A 17,873-nucleotide genomic window follows, 5' to 3' on the forward strand; every position below is an offset into this window, starting at 1 on the left:
ACCTTTTGTATGATGTGCTGATTCTGGTGTAGATATTACCATGGTGTAAATACAGGCGATGCAAAATAAAGCCTTGACTGTAGTTCAGATAACAAGCATTTGCAATGCAATAGTCTTGCATTTACGCGAGTTTAAGCTATTGGCATTGTAAATGATAATGCCTTTTATTTATGTTTTTTAAGCGAAAACAAAAATAAAAGGCATTGTTATTTGGAATGTCAATAGCTCAAACACGCGTAAATGCGAGACCTATTGCTCTTTCTTTGTTGCTTTGCTGTTGGCAAATGGGTGTTTTGAGCATGGTGGATGGCGTAAGGTATGATCTGCCCTGTGTGCGTTGCTAAGAAGAAGAGGAACATTTCAGTGGTTTTATGAATTTGAGCCTGTACCATAGCTCAGTTTTCGACTGGGGTGTTTTCAGTTAATTCTTTGAGTTTTTTATGATTTGCTTAATTTCAACCCCATTGCGCATGCCCTTTGCCCTTAAGTGAAGCTATGGTTGGCAGTGTTATAGCACCTTAAGTATGTACGTTTTTAAAGCACGTATTATATTTAGGGCCACAGTCAGTAACTTGCACAACAGCCATGAAAATTATAACTTGCACACCACACGCAATGGTCATGCCTCCCACATGGGCCCGGGGGTCAGGGTGTGCTTACCCTGACCCTTTATGTGCCCTTTCGAAAAAATAATCCGTACTAGAGAACTGAGTCCTGTGTGCTATCAGCCACAACATGTTCTTTCAATATTATGGCAGCCAATCAGATCAGCCCTTTTAGAGGATCTGCAGACCTACCTCCGCTTGAACACTTTACGAGCTTTACTTCCTTCCTGCCAAACAGACATTCTTTAAACGCTAATGTCTTGAAAACTTCAGAACAGATTTAAAAAAAACCATTCAAGGCACTTCCATTATAGACTGTTTACCTTCATGCCGAATTCAGTGTAATTTCATTGTGCGTGTTTTCCCGTTTTGTAGAGCAAAGAATCCTATGGTTATTAAAATGGGAAATGACATTTTTCGAACCTCTTCCTTTTTTCTCGACCCATTCTTGATGGACCTGCATGAAAGTTAACCTGAAACTTACCATGAGTAACCCCAAATAGATGAACTTTTTTTGAGAAGTTTTGTGCACACTTTTTTAAATGCCCCAAAGTTATTAAGAAAACAAACAAGGTTAAAACTTTGACTGGACGATTCACAATAACTTGAATGCGTGCAAACTCACTTAGCACTGCACCTGTCAGTGCACACCATTAAATAGGGAGATGCCGCGCAGTAGCCCCGTCCCACTAACGGTCACAGTGTGCGCAGTGTCATCCTTCAAAGCGCTGCATTGGCCAGTGACAAGAGCTGCTTCCTGTTTGTGGTCGTCACAGTGACAAACTAACCAAAGGTCCCTAATGTGAACTTTTATCTCCATCTGGCTGCTTATGCGTGGCATGTCAAATGTCAAATGTTACCATAAAGGTAGATAACACGCATAATATTAAGCGCACAGTGGAGTGTACAACAAGTTCATCTCAAAACTGTCCAATTCGGTGTATTATCTCTCTGGTGCCTCATTCCCTACGCTTCCTAAAATGTGCATATAAATAAATAAAAAAATAAAAAAGTTAAACAAATATAACATTTCTGTCATGGCACATTAGCTCCTTTCTGACTGGGAAGAAATTATGAGAGGTTGATGTTTTTTTTCTTTAGTTTAGACACTTGTACCTATTTTCATTTCCTGGACAACCTTATCAGCGGGCTATTAGCACAGAGGCAACACAGCTGCCCTTCCCACCTGGAACCTGTTTTGACAACACTTTTGAACTACTATGAAAGCTCAGGGCAGGCTGAACCCGCGGCCCGATGATTGCGTGGTACAAGACCAGTGTGTCGCAGAGCTCTTGCTGCACTCACACGGAAGCCGTCCCTGAGCCAACGGTTCCACCTGGACCCCACTACAAATTATTGTTTTCAATTACCACCTGTGCACTTCTTCCTATGCAACTTATTGATGTAAAATTACAGCAACACAAGTATAAATAATTTATGCAGTGATTGTAAAACAGAAGACATTTTTGTTACAGCAATTATGTTCAGCGAGATGACAAAATACATTTCCAGTGTGGGGCCGCAGTAACCTGGGAATGTGAACCTCATAATTTCCATTCATTTCGGATAATTTGGAGTAATTTCAGTATGTAATAACTTCGTAATGAAAAACACAGTGGTACTAAAGTGATTTGACTCAGGTTTTTTTCCTAGGTTAGACATGCCACAAAATAAATAATAAAAGCAATATTTCTTACTTCAGCACAAATCATAAGCGAATACCCGGACTAAATCCGTGTCCACAAAATGAAAAATAAATTGAGATAAAGAAAGTGAAAAACATGCACGCGAGTGGTGCGCATGCGCGCGCGTTACAGCGAGACATCTGGTTCCTATTATCGCGCACGCCTCTGTGCACGATAATTGCAAACAGATGTCGGGCCTGCGGGTAACCGACACCAATAGGCCATGGACAGAGCAATGAGCCCGCCTTTGGCCAATTGCGTGCTGTCTTTGTTAAAAAGACGTACGCAAAGGCCAATAGTGTAGGACAAAAGAAAAGGGCAGATTTCAAAAGCCCCTACATAAACTCTTCGCTAGAACAGCGCATGCGCGCAGTTACAGGCTCGACCTAAAAACGCATGTCACTTCTTCGGGCTCTTATCCACACCTACAGCTAATTTTATCAGGCGTTGCAAAAAGTCAACACAATATTTCACATTGCAGAACCTCAAGTTTCGCTTATATAAGAGTGTAATAAATTTTCTTATTAGAGGTAAGAAGTAACTCCTTTATTAATCTTTGACCTGCAGTGGGTGCGGAGACCAAAACAAATCGATGACCTGTAACTATCACAACTCCAGAACATTACTATTATCCAATTAGAAATAAGTTGTGAATTTGGAGGTGCTTCAAGAATTAAAATTAAAACCAAATATTAAGTGCGAAAATAGTTCCGTTTCATCGTGTGCTGCATAAGCCATTATTTGTGCAATTACGCATACAGGTAGTTCTACACAGATTACATACATCTACAGCTCAATAAAGTAAAAGCCTTTCATATTTGTGCTTGTATTTCCCGTACTGAAGTGCAGAGTGGAGGCAGCGTCCCCTGTGCTGCCTGTGACTGTCCCCTGTGCTGCCTGTGACTGTCCCTTCTGCAGCTGAGCATGCTGAAGAGGGAATAGGTAACCTGCAGGCCATCCAGCATCCTGACTGCAGGCCACCAGGGCAGCTCATACCTGGGGTATGGAAGAAGCGCGCAGGTGCAGGACTTTCCACGGGTGTCTTGGGGTGGACACTGCACTGAAACAGTGGGGCAGGATTCAGGGGAAGCCAAACAAAACCAGGGCACCTTCTCTGACTGAAACCCAGCTGGTTCCACCACTGCGTCATCCCCGAGTAGTGAGAACCACGGTAGAAGGAAGGGGTCCTGGGGAGGAAATGAAGCACAGGGCGGGAAACGGAATGAGGCAGAGAGGGGCAATGGTCCCACACAACAGAACAGTAGGTTTCCCATTACCCAAGCAAGCTTGTAGTATCCTCAAAAATCGATGGCTGGACTAGTAAATGGGGCTACATTACAAACCTCTCAGGTCACGTAAGCCATGCTTATGAAATCCGCAGTATCATAACAGAGTATTTATCAATGAAAGTTATCAATATTTTAACATACTTTAATCAAATATGGACCCAAACCTGTGAAATACTTATAGAAAGGGGTTGCGTAGGGCTTTTAAACGTCTCCTTTTTTTTCCAAAACCCTCCTTGGAAAATGCTCCTACCTTTATTTTCATGTAACATTACCTTAGGCGAATGGATACCAGGACAAGAGAGAGGCCTAATGGGTTAGCTGAGAGCCTCTAACAAAACACAGCTGCGACCATTTCAATGTGGTATTCAAACAATACAATATTTATTTATTTATTTAGGAGCTTATAAAGCGCGCTCATGCCCAAGGCCGTTCTGGCGCTATCTACTGACTCCTGAGAAGAAAACGGGGATCTACTCCATAAATAACCAGGTCTTGAGCCCCTTTCTAAAAAAAGAGGAGCTCCGAGGCATTCCTGAGATGTCCCAGCAGGCTGTTCCAGGCTTTTGCTCCCCCTCTGGCCTTTTTTATTCGTGGCACCGCCACTAGTCTGCCTTCGGCCGAGCGAAGCGCTCTTCCCGGTACATACTACTTAAAACACTTACTTAAAAATTCTGGGCCACTGCCCGTCAAACCTTTAACCCCTTCAGCGCTGCGGGAATTCCCCCGCGGTGCTGAAGGGTTCGAGCGCGGGCGGGCCCATGACGGAACGGTTCCGTCATGAGCACAGCGCAACCGATGCTCATGACGGAACCGTTCCGTCATGGGCATGGAAGGGGTTAAAGACAATGCATAGGGCTTTAAATTGCGCACGTCTTGCTACAGGCAGCCAGTGGAGTTGCCTGAGACCCTTTCGTACAGAGGTGTATCTGGGGGTTCCTGTCAGCAGTCTTACTGCCGCGTTTTGAACCAACTGCAGCCTGTATCCGTGTTTTTTCTTCAAGTTCAGGTACAGGCTATTGCAGTAGTCCAAACACGACAAAATTAGGGCAGAGACTGCTGTCCTGAATCCGTCTGCTGGAAGAAAATATTTTATTTTCCTTAATATCCTAAGGATATGGAAATACAATAAGCATCGACCTATGAGGAGCACCCTTCTGAATTGCACTTTAAGGAAAAGGCTACTGGAGGGTTATTATATTCAAGGGAAACAAATACAGTTGTTATGGACCGCGGGGTAATATTGGTGTAAAATATAAAATTAAATCCAGCATCTAAAATTCTAACTTAAACTGGATTCGGCAGCTAGTGTGGAAACATTCATTGGTTCTGAATTGAAAACCTACAACAACATGCGGTTTACCTAAAGAACCGGAAAATGGCAAAAGTGATCTGAGGATAGACAATGCTTTCCTTGCCTCACAGCCATTTCCCTCTCTCTGCTGTCACTGCTAAATATCGCTCAGGTCTTTGCTCCTACGCTTACTTTGTTTACTTGTTAGATCTCTTGGGTACGCTGGACAGCGCCTCTGCAAATACAGTGTCGACAGAGATAATTAAATACCAACATTATTAGCCTTCCCTGTGGCTTTTTCCAAGGTCATAATTTGCATCAGCTCCTAATAAAATACTCTGCATGAAAATAGGTCCTGACATTTAGTTTGACCCTGGGAGACAATGCTGTTCATATGCGATCGATTCTTTGAAAAACAGAAAAGTCAACCTTCCGCTGTTTTCATTTCAGTGTCTTCGAAGGTTTGCACAAGCTACAAGAAAACAAAATGGGTGAAGTAGGCAGTCGGGATTTGGCCTCCTTATTTGAGCTCAAGAGATTCCCCATCCATCTCGCAACTCCTGCATACATTTTCATGCAAGAAAACCAGTGTGTGAGGTATGGTGACAAGAGGGTCAGTCACAGTGAGAGGGAATCCTGTCTTGCCTGGTGATGACAGCTAAACGGGAAGTCTTATGTTTGCTGCAAATAAGAGTGTATATCAAGAAGCTAACAAACTTAAAAAAGCAGCTGCCCATTATTGGTTGGGTGTTTTAGATTAGCCGACACAGTTTAAGAAGTAAACACTGGGACACATGTTTACTTTCGGTTTCTACACCTACAGCTTATAAAGCAGAGCAGGGAATTCCAGTAACAGTTCCAACCAGTTACACAGAAGTAGGAAAGGTTGCCTTTGCGGGGTTCAAGGTACGACCCGGCCATCGGATCTAGTCTCTATTGTCCCCAAAAGAAGTATTTTGTAAAGTTAACAGAATCCAAAAAGCAAAACATGAAAACAGCTTCAGGAAGCAGTTATGCATCTTTTTTCCGCCTTGCAAGGCTAAACAAGCATGGGGAAACCCAATAACTCTAGTCTAGGAGACCTATTGCAGCATGACAAACTATTAAAAAAAATAAGCACTGTGGTGGTGCTAGTGCTAATGCTTATTTTTGCTTTTTAAACCGTGCTAGCGCTGACCGCGTCATTGCACTTTTGTTTTAGTATTACTTTTACCCAAGTGCTCCCCATCCCCTCGCACCGTTCCTCCCCCCACTCATGTCCTCCTCATCCACCCTTCCGCCCTCCATGTTGCCTCGTCCCCAACCCACTCACCTGTTTGTTGGAGGATGAGGTAACGCGGAGGGATGGAGGGTGGGAGAGAAGGACATAGGTGCTGGGAGAGGGGAGTGGGAAACGGACAGCAGAGGGTCAGAGGGAAGGGCTGGGACAAGCACACGGACAATGGAGGATGGGTGGGCGAAAGGAGGCAGTGCGATGAACATGGACAATGGAGGGTGGGGGAAGAACACGGACAATGGCAGGGGTGTGGGAAGGAATACGGAAGAACACGGACAATGAAGGGTGGGTCTAAAAGTAGACAGAAGCAAACTGACATTAGGAGATGGGGAAGAATACAGACAACAAGCAATGCTCGCGGGAAGCCTCGCGCCAGCTTTCTCAGCACTGTCTGGGAAAGCGAAAGCGATAGCACGCCGCCATGCAAGCGTAGGGACAAAAAAATGCGCGCGCGTGTGCACAAAGATTGCGTCGGTCTGTCCACTTGCGCGTTCATTTATTTGTCCCTACGCGTGCATGTTTAGTTTTGCGGGCGGCGAGAGCAGCCATGTTTGTCCATTTGGACGCGCGTTCATTCAGCTTTGGCTGAATCAATTACAAAAGGTCCTCTTCATGGCGGAGAGCAGCCCATGCGCTGCTTTCGCCAGGTGAGACCTAAAAAGCTGGCATGTCCTTGTGTGGAATGGTGAGAAGCGCTGGACTCTGGTCAGGCTCAGTGGGGAGCATATTAACAATGCGGCAATAGAAAATTATCGCCGCTTTTGCGGCCGCTTTCGGCTGAAAAGCGGCAATAATTTTATCGCTTTATCAGCAAAGACACGCTATCGCGTGTTTTGCTGATTTTAATCCCGTTTCCAGCACGCCTAACTTCGCATCGCTAATGAGATGCAAAGTAGGCGTGTCTGTGGAAACAACATGGGTGAATATCACGAAGGCAGCTTTGCGATATTTACAATGCGAGGAAGCGATTATTTTATTCGCGCTAAGAATGCCTTGACGCAGGAATTTAACGTCTGTTAAATTCCTGAGTAAGGCATACCTAACATGGGAGGTGGATTCATGTGATACGACTACAGGGTCGTATCATCAAGCATATCGCCGTTTTACCTGGAACATCGCTGGAAAACCAGCGATGTTCCATGGAAAAGGGCGCTATCGCTGGAATATACATCGCCATGGCGCTAAGCGTTGTTAATACAACGCTAACCTGGCAAAATATTCCAGCGATAGAAAAAATGTGGTATACAAGGTCAGCGATAATTATCACTGCCTGTTGCAAATATGCCCCTTAGTCTGCCAGTCTGTTAAGCAGGAGCAGAAATGGATTCAGATAGCCACAAAGACCTGGTCATTGTGTTTTAGGCGCTCAGGAGGCACGTGTGAAAAATCTGCATTTGCATACTTTGCTTCCATTCAAAATTTGCATCCAGTCATAATAATTTGTACTTGGCGCCTCACTCAGACATATTTTGGAGGCTTTACTTGTTTTTATGGATGCTAGGTAACTTGTTTCCATATTCTAAATTTCCTGGCACGGGAACAGTTGCACAGGATCACGCGATGCAATGAAGTGGAAGTCGGGATTAGATTCCGGGTATCGTAATTCCGAAGACCACAACCAAATAGTAGTGCACATGGCTTGCTACAGTACTCTCTTGCTCTGTGCACTACAGCATTGTTAATTATTATAAGCGTGTCTGCCATGTTTAGACCACATGTTTTTTTTCGTTTTTACTTTCATTATTTCCATTTATTTTGCATATGCTTGCCAGAAGGGCAATAAAACAGTCTGCCATAAAGATAACCTGCCAAGGCCAGGCCTGTTGGCTTTTCCAAGGCTTGGTTGTTGTAGAAATGTTCCCAGTGAGTGATGAGTGCACAGGAGCTGCCCTGTTGTAGACTTGAATGTCTCGTTTTTGTAGGCTGTGAAGTTGTGTCCAGCCACGTTGCATGAGTGTTGGATGCTGTATAGGATTTTGCTCTTTTAAATGTCTGTTGTGATTAAACACGCTAAATGTGTAAAGGGCACAGGTGATCACCAGCCTTATCAAGAATGCCACTACAAGGTACTCGACAATAGTTTGTCTTGATACCGATTGGCTGTTACTAAACTTGGTGCAATGGGTTGGAAGATGAAAGTTGTCTCTATGTTTTTTGGTTTGTTCTTGGTCTTCTTGTCTCAAGCATGCTGAGTAAGTGCGAGTGACATTGATAGTGGAACAAGGTTGTCGACTTCAGCTTAAATAAAGCCTCTGTTTTGTATTTATAATCCTCATCAAAGTAATAGGCTTTTAACTCTGCTATCTGCTGGACACTTGCAGTGTTTTTTTTCTTTTCTTTAAATGTATTGCTTTTGTGCCTGAAGCATTTAAAAGAATGAAATTGAGGAAGTTGTTTTACATTTGAAGCAGTGACGCAGAGGGCTGTACCTTGAGATAACAAGCATTTGCAATGCAATAGGTCTCGAAGTTACCCGAGTTTAAGCTATTGGCATTGTAAATGACAATGCCTTTTATTTATGTTTTTAAAACGAAAACAAAATAAAAGGCATTGTTATTTGCAATGTCAATAGCTCAAACTCGCATAAATGTGAGACCTATTGCATTGCAAATGCTTGTTTACCTTGTCCAATCTCTAATCCAAACATGGATTTCTTGATTATGCCATGTGGATAAATGATTTAGGCCCGCAACAAAAGTGGACATAAAAGGAAACAGAAAAGAAGCAGAAGAAGGACTTTACGTCACAGTTTTCATTTTCAATTTTGCCGTATAAAATAACAACGTCATTGGGTGGTGGCACTTACTCCGATTGGGCTCTGTTCTTTTTTTTTTTAAAGTTGCGGTCGGAAACGTTCTTCTGAATAGAAGTTGGTAATGCTGTGTTTACAAAAACAGGAAGACAAAGGAAAGTTCTTGAAGAAACTTATTTACTACTTACTAATAGTTGAAAAAAGATTGTTGAAAAATGCTGAGTTCATACCTTAGGAAGTCACTGCATTTATTCTACCGACTCTTGGAGTTGCAGCTACCGGCGTAACCTGATCGGGCGACAGGTATACGGGTGCCTCCACTGTAATGTCGTGACACTGACGCGATTCGCACAGGCGTACGCATCAGGTCACGTGATGCCAGTTAAATAAATAAAGCGTCACGCACGCACGTAGGTCAGAATGGGCACGGCGGCGGACCGAACACCAAGCACCTGTGTCCACGAGTCTTTCTGCCCACCCAGGCCCGCGGCGGTAAACACACATTCCCCGCACACAACATAACAAGTGGCGACGAGGGTGGGCGTGCCCTCGTGTTTCCAGCTCCCGTGGGTGTGGCGGCCGTGGAGCGAACTCCGCTTTCGGCGCTCGTGCCCCCGCGGTTCATCGCTGGAGTGTGACGGCCCCTGCTGCGGCGTGAGGAGGTGGAGTCGCGCAGTCTTTGAAGCGCGCACCTGATTACCGGCGAATCGTGCACCACGCGTTTCCATTCCAGGGCAGAAGCGAGCGTTTCCTCGAGCCTCGCTGGAGTGTCCCCAGCACGTCGCTGGCCACGTGGTTGATGCCTCCCTGCAGTTGGCCGGAACCGCTGTCTCGCGCTGGCTGAAAGCGGTGCAGCCTTGCAGCCTCCCATCGCGTGAGTAGTGTGCCTGGCCCCCATATGAGCCTGGAGGGGAGCTACCTGAGTGGGAATCAGGAGGGGTACTGGATGTGAGTTGCCCAAGGCCCCCACAGCACTGAACAGCCCAGGGAGCAAGAGGGGAAGTCCCAACTCGGCTGAACAGCCCAGGGAGCAAGAGGGGAAGTCCCAACTCGGCCAGACAAGAGGCCTCCATCTGCCACGTGGGAGAAGAGCAGGGATACTGAAAGTAAGCACACCCAGGTGCAGGGATAGGTCTCGCCTAGCGCAGGCAGCTCGCGCGCAACATGGCTAACATTCCACCTATTGAGCCGTTCTCAGTAGAGGGTCCCCATCAGCAGTGGCAGCCCGATGGAGAGACTGGGAAGACAGAGTACGCATCTTCTTTGAAGCCATGAAGGTCCAGAGAGACCAAAAACGCGCGATGATAATCCATCTCGGAGGGAAGGAAATCCACAATATAGTCAAGACGCTTGCGGAAAACACCCCCAAAACTCACATGACACTGATAGCGGCGCTAAACGAACACTTCGAACCAATGGCAAATCGCGATTATGAGAGATTCATATTCCGCCAAGCGCGCCAGCTTCCCGAGGAGTCACTAGACAAGTTCCACGCCCGCCTGAAGAATCTGGCAGCCACCTGTGGGTTCCGTGATGAGACGGAGGAAATAAGAGGCCAGATAATACAGGGGTGCGTGTCAGTTAAGCTGAGAGAGAGAATATTGGAGGAATCCGGCAAACCCCTAGCGGAAATCTTGACAATGGGTCGGACAAAGGAACTGTCGAAAGCACGTGCTGCGCACATGGAAGCCGCCCTACAGGCACCTGTAAAGGTGGAGCCAGTCAACGCAGTCGCAGTCAGACCAAAACAGAGGTGGCCCAAAAGGGGAGCAGGTCCGGCCGCCCAAGAACAACCCAAGTCATGCGGGTACTGTGGAGGGTCACCACATGCCGCGGCAGAGTGTCCCGCACGAGGAAGGAAGTGTCTGGGGTGTGGCCGCTTCAACCACTTCGAGAAGGTGTGTCGCTCGAAGAAATTCCGCAAACCCCGTCAAACAATGAACGCCGTGGAGGAAGGAGAGCCGGTGGCCAGCGACATGTATGATGATGGCGAAGAAGAGAGGGTGATACACCGGATATACATGATAGGCACAGCAACGCGCAGGACAAGACGCCTTCCGCAGTGCAGCATCCGGGTAGGGTCGCAAGAGATCACCACTGTAGTTGACACAGGGGCTAGCATTAACATCATGGCCGCTGCGCTGCACAGCTCCATGCACCCGAAGCCCGCGCTACAACCGTCAACGATAACGGTATTCGCGTATGGACAGGAGGAACCGTTGAAAGTGTGTGGCAAGTTCAAGACCACGATATCTCACGGGACACGATCAGTCACGTCAAACATATATGTCCCAGAAGACGGACAAGGCATGCTCCTAGGCTGCAGAGCCGCGGAAGACCTCGGGGTGGTGACCTTCGCGTTTGGAGTGCACCAAGAGTCGATGCACCACATCCTAGAAGAATTTGAAGAAGTGTTCCAGGGGATAGGCAAGTTCCGCGGCAAGGAGATCCACTTACATATAGATCACACCGTCCAACCAATAGCCCTATGACATCGCCGCATAGCGTTCCATCTCAGACCGTTGGTGGAGGCTGAATTGAAGAAGCTTGAAGCGGCTGGAATCATCGAGAAGGTATGTGGGCCGACCCCGTGGGTATCTCCCATAGTCATGGCAAGGAAACCCAAACAGCCAGGCGCGGTCCGAATATGCGTCGATATGCGACTCCCCAACGTTGCCATCAAGAGGGAGCGCAATATCACTCCCACCATCGACGACCTCATCGGGGAGATGGCGGGTGCCAGGTGGTTCTCGAAATTGGATCTCCGATCAGGTTATCACCAATTGGTACTGGATGAAGAATCCCGGAACATAACCACGTTCTCGACACACGTGGGGCTAAGGCGGTACACCAGATTGAGTTTTGGAGTGTCGAGCGCCGCCGAGGTATTCCAAAACGTGATCCAGGAGCTCATCGCTGGGATCCCCGGGGCCATCAATGTCAGCGACGACATTATGGTACACGCCACGATGGTTGCGGAACACAACGAGCGGTTGGTACAGGTGCTACGACGGATAAGAGACGCCGGTCTCACACTACATCGTGAAAAGTGCGAGTTCCTGTGCAACAAACTCCAGTTCTTTGGGTACACTTTCTCTGCGGAAGGAGTAAACCCCGATCCGGACAAGGTGAAGGACATCAAAGAAGCGGCTGCCCCCACAAACACCACGGAAGTACGAAGCTTTCTAGGAATGGTCAACTACTGCGGTAGATTCATCAAAGATCTGGCCAACCTAACAGCGCCCCTGAGAGAACTGACAAAAGAGTCCACCTCCTGGACATGGAGCAGTGAGCATGCCCGAGCATTTGAGGAGATCAAAAATGCACTTTCAGAAGCGATGACACTTGCATTCTTTGACCCAGCCAAGCTCACACTAATTGCCGTGGACGCCGGTCCAGTCGGACTGGGCGCGGTTCTGCTGCAGAGGAAGACGAGCGCAGAGGAATGGGCTCCGGTAGCCTTCGCCAGCAGGTCACTCACCGAGACTGAGCAAAGATATTCCCAGATAGAGAAAGAGGCAATAGCCATCCACTGGGGCTGTCACCATTTCCACTTGTATGTGTATGGCAAACCGTTCATTGTGGCAACCGACCACAAGCCCCTGGTAGCCCTGTTCTCGGGCACATCCACGAAACCACCCCCGATAATCGAGAAGTGGATGCTTCAATTGCAAAATTACAACTGCAAGATAGAGTACCAGCCGGGAGCACGGAATCCCGCGGACTACCTCTCTCATCACCCTCGCAAGGCAACCCCGCAAGAGATGGCCGAAGCGGCGGAAACGGAGGAGTATGTACGATGTGTAACCGCTCGGTCATGTCCCAGACCGGTATCCATGGCCAGCCTGTCGCAAGCCACCAGTGAGGATGAATGCCTGCAGAAAGCCAGGTTTGCGGTCCAAAACAACAACTGGAACAGAGCCAGGGAGGAGTGGAAGAGCCTGACGCCCAGAGCGAGACAGATAATGGACAGCCTCTATAACGTCAGAGAAGAATTGACTGAAGACGGCACAGGGTGTTTACTGAGAGGACACCGACTAGTCATTCCGACGTCGCTAACCCAGAGAATGGTGGATCTGGGTCACGTTGGCCATCAAGGCATGGTGAAAACCAAGTCGAGGCTCCGCACTAAAGTGTGGTTCCCTCTCGTGGACGAACTGGTAGAAGTCACGGTTCGGGCGTGCCACGCCTGCCAGGTCACTGGGGAAGCACCCTGGCCAGCTCCTATTGTAATGGAACCTCGACCCAGAAGACCGTGGTCCAAGATAAGTGTGGACTTTGGCAGCCTGCCGGACGGAAGGCACACATTAGTCGCCATTGATGACCACTCAAAGTATCCCGAAGTGGAAATACTAGCAGCCTTGAGTGCAAGTGAGGTGATCCCGAAAATGGAGAAAATAATGGCAACCCATGGATTGGTGAGGGAGATCAGAGCGGACAATGGGTCCCCATTTCAGAGTCAAGAATTCGCCGCATATCTGCAAGCGTTGGGTATTCACCATCGGCGAATCACACCCCGCTGGCCTCAAGCAAATGGGGAAGCCGAACGTTTCATGAGGACCCTCAATAAAGTAATACGAATCGCTCATGAGAAAAGCCAGTCGGTAGAGCGCGCGATCTTTACCTTCCTCCGAAGCTATCGCCAGACGCCGCACTCCACCACAGGAACTGCCCCGGCCCATTTGCTGATGGGACGGGTAATAACAGACACAATACCACATCATCCAGAGTGGAGGCCTGAGGCCCCGGACGACAGTGCTAATGATACCCGGCGCCGCGGAGCCTATGCACAGATCGACACCCGACGACGGGCGGTTGCACCGGACATGGCACCAGGTGATATGGTACTCATCAAAAACCGGATGCCTGGCAGTAAGTTCCGGTTGAGTTTTGAGTCAGAACCATGGACTGTGGAAGAAGTCAGGGGCACCTGCGTGACAGCCAGGCGAAGAGGGGAAAAGATAACTAGGAATGTTTCATACTTCAAAAAGATTCCCGGCCCCTCGGACTGGGAGACAGACATCAAGGCGCGCCCCAGGGGCACCCGCAAAGAGTGGAGAGGTTCCTGGAACAAGCCGAATCTATGGACACTGCAAGTGGAGGTACTGACTCACCGCAGCCTGTCCAACAGCCAGAGGTGTCACCGCCAGGGGAATCAGAGGTGCCAGATGTCGGAGGTGATGATGTCAACGGTGACTCTGGGAGTAGGGGCTCGGGTGTTTTGCCAAGCAGTGGGGAACCGCGATACAATCTGAGACCGCACCCCGAGCCTTCACGTCGCCTTAAGGACTACGTCAAGTAAGACTGTTTTGATTTAAGTTGGTCTGTTTTTGCACATGTTGAAGTTGGGCCTACAGTAAGAGGGGTAGTCGTGCCAGGTCCAAGAGGCGACAATGAAGTGACAATGTGTTCTGATGTTGTTTTAAGTTTTTGTGTGTTGGGGAGGAATGTACAGGCGTACGCATCAGGTCACGTGATGCCAGTTAAATAAATAAAGCGTCGCGCACGCATGTAGGTCAGAACGGGCACGGCGGCGGACCGAACACCAAGCACCTGTGTCCACGAGTCTTTCTGCCCACCCAGGCCCGCGGCGGTAAACACACATTCCCCGCACAAAACATAACACTCCACAAGGAAGATACGGTGAGTTCCTTCCACTGCCAGTGCTCTGCAGATTGGTGAGTTGAACTGCGCCCTGTTACGAAAAACTGTATAGTCGGTGATAAGTAAATATCCTGCTTTCTCCCACACACAGCTTCCTTCCTCGGCAGCCTGACAATATGCAGACGCGGCCCTTCGACTATTTGGGTAGGGTATGATCACCCACATTGTCTGGTGTATGATATGTTTAATATTGTACGATTCATCTGCGGCCACATCACTGGTGTGGCAGCTAAAACCGCAATCCCCCTTTATTAAAATAGGTGTTACTCGGTGGATGCGCTTTTAACCGCGATCCTTTCTTCCCACTATTCGTCCACTATCACCATTCACCCGACGCTACTCGGGCACCGTGTGCACCTGCACCGGGACAATCTGACCGCACTGGTAGTCAGAGGAGTAGCGCATTCACCTTGAGCACGAAAAATACGCCCCTTTATTATACTTCACCTTGTACTACTGATGACACGCTAACAACCACCGCGGCGCCCCTCTATTATATTCTGTCATGTACTACTGCTGATACGGTAGTATCTAGCATCCTGACCACGTCACCCAGTGTGACTAGACCAACACTGCTACTTGCCGATTAAGCTATCCCCCCCCATACATTACTGGGTGATGTTCCGATACCCATTATCCAAACTATGCCTGAATACATAGCCATTACTGTGTGTCTATGCCTATAGGGCATTCAATCTTTATGGGCCCAATTCCAACTAATCCTCCTTCCTGTAGTTGGTTACAATAGAACCTTACCGAGTATCACACAAGTCTTTCTGACATGCTAATTGCGCGCATTATACTATGAATGACAGGGTCACGTAGTTAGTGGACCCGGTCAGTGTACGGAACCCTCGTTCCACATTTCTTATGTTAACTAAGCTGTTTGAACTTCACATCCAGCTATTTCAGATTCCTCTTTCCTTCTCCCATTTTATCTCCAACAGGTTCTGGTTTTTGAGAACACGGACAATATGTGTCTCGGACTCAGAGACGTCTTATCCTACCTGACGATAGGTGACGTGGAAGTATAGGGTGTCTTTCCCTGACTCCCACTAGCATTGACTTTATGCACACGGTCCTAAATGAAGCGCACAGGGATCCACTAGGGACCAATCGTTTGCGCGAAACATGTCGACCACCACTCGTTCTTAGTACACCACACACTTTCGTTCCCGGTTTTAGAGCAGGTGGGAACACACTAGTCCCTCCCTTTATTTAGTCTGAAGGAGAGCCTCCAAACCCTATCACCTTTTTAATTTACCTCAAGGACCCTTTATTAAACTTATCTAACTTCACCTTCACCCACTCGCTTGGCCCACACACCCACATGAACAAGTACGGCACCTCCTTAAAAGATCTCCAACAAAGAGCCCTCTTGTAGGGCCTGTGAAGGACTGCAGCACCACCCCCACGAGGAGCACCACCCAATGATAATGCTTTACACTCGCAAGAGTGTGTGAGGGCAAAAAAGATATTAGGAGGTCTACCCCCACTTCAAGCACACTCAACCGTCTTTTGGAGACACACACAAGTCACTCATAACCATAGGTTGTGGAGTACTTGTCCTCTTTTCCTTTAGGAACTGTTACAACTTTGTTATAATGCCTTTCTTTTACTCCCACATTTATCCTTAAAAATACATTTAATTAGGCTGACCAGGGACCCTGGAGCCTTCACCTCATGATGTTATCTTGTACTCCCTCTTATTGGATGACTTCTGGTGACATCTCTTCACAACACGACACTCATGAAGATGCAGCCTAGAATCATGAGACAAAGTAAAGAGCATTCAGATAGAGGGGCAACAATGCCAGTCCTCCAGAAGTCAGAATCTGTATTTTATTAACACTCAGAAATGTAAGAGAAACATGTTACTAATGAAAAAGAAGAACAAGCTTCTTAGCTACTAATTATACCTGGGAGCAAGACAAAATGAACGCATCTGGAAACTAACATGCGAGATAGGCTGGCCATTTTGAAGCATGTTTTTCTTTCCCTGTCACTCGTGCTATGTGTGAACAAGGGTTGCTTCGTAAAAGGAAATGCATCCGGAGTCACAGGGGTCACGGAGCCATTTCCCCGGGAAGTAGGGCTGGGTAGTCTGTCGGGAAGGTAGAGGGCACTTTTATTTCTTTAGATATACAAGTATTCCCTCATGGAACTGCAGGCCTTCACGCCCACTTGCAAGGAACAACTGACACTGGCAGACGAAGGTGAAGCCGACCTTTCATTGTTATTTTTTAAAGCAGACATGAGATTTATTTTCAGCTCTGCTAAGTTACAGAATAATTGCCACTAGAAGAGCCTCCGTGTGTTCCCTTCTCTTAAGTGGTTTTTTTCTCTCAAAAACCTGCACACAAAAAAGTGCTTGCAAACATCCTCTCACACTCTAGAAGCTATAATTGTTCGCTATGCTTCTAAACCAGGGAGAGGAATCAGCAGTGCCACGCAGGCTGCAGGGGAGAAAAGAGCGCGAGAAGCAGGAGGGAGGAGGAGGCAGCCTGAGAGGGAGCGAAGACCAGCTGTTAAGAATAACAAGCGAGGACCGTGCTGCAGCCGGAGCACGGGGATCTCTTGTCTTTATGGGGCAATGTACATGACCCCATAATGATAAGAAACTGCTTTGCGACAGACGCAAAGCAGGCCACCGAGTCCAGCTTGGAGGCCAAAGGGCATCCACCAAAAACCCTAATTTCCAATGGCAGGCCACCGTTTACCATAAACGGTGACGCCAGCCAATGGAAATAAGGGGCGGGGCTTAAAGCCCTCTTCTAAAACTACTCATCAACAATAAATCTCGCCGAGCGAGCTGCGCATGTGCGGAGCAACGCTAGGCGAGACCTAAAAACAGCTGCAGTTTATAGGGAAGTGTGGCTTGTATAAATGATGCTGCAAGTGATAACACAAGCACTTTTCTTTGCTTCCTTTTCCTTCAGATTTGTTTTGGTTCCAATTCCTGAGGAGAACCCCCTCAAAGCATTCAGGGGTTAGAAATGCGTCGACCATTATCTTTGACCAAACGAGTGAATATGTACTGTGTCTCAGGCTAACCTTTAATGTATCAATATTTTTTAAAAAATGTTTGACAAATCATTGACTGAATTACCCGGGTTAACTGAATACTACACTGTTTGGTCCTCATCTAGACCAGGGTTGTGTATAAAAAACAATAGGTAGTTCTTGAAATATACTCCCCAACCCTTTTGGTCTTGTTCTTCCCCCTTTGTTACTTTTATTTTTCAGTTATTTTTTTCTACTTTGTGTGGAACCCTAACTGATAATTATTTTTTCACAGCACAAATTGGTTG

Source organism: Triturus cristatus, chromosome 5_1 (genome assembly GCF_964204655.1).
Source record: "Triturus cristatus chromosome 5_1, aTriCri1.1, whole genome shotgun sequence".
NCBI classification, from domain to species: Eukaryota; Metazoa; Chordata; class Amphibia; order Caudata; family Salamandridae; genus Triturus; species Triturus cristatus.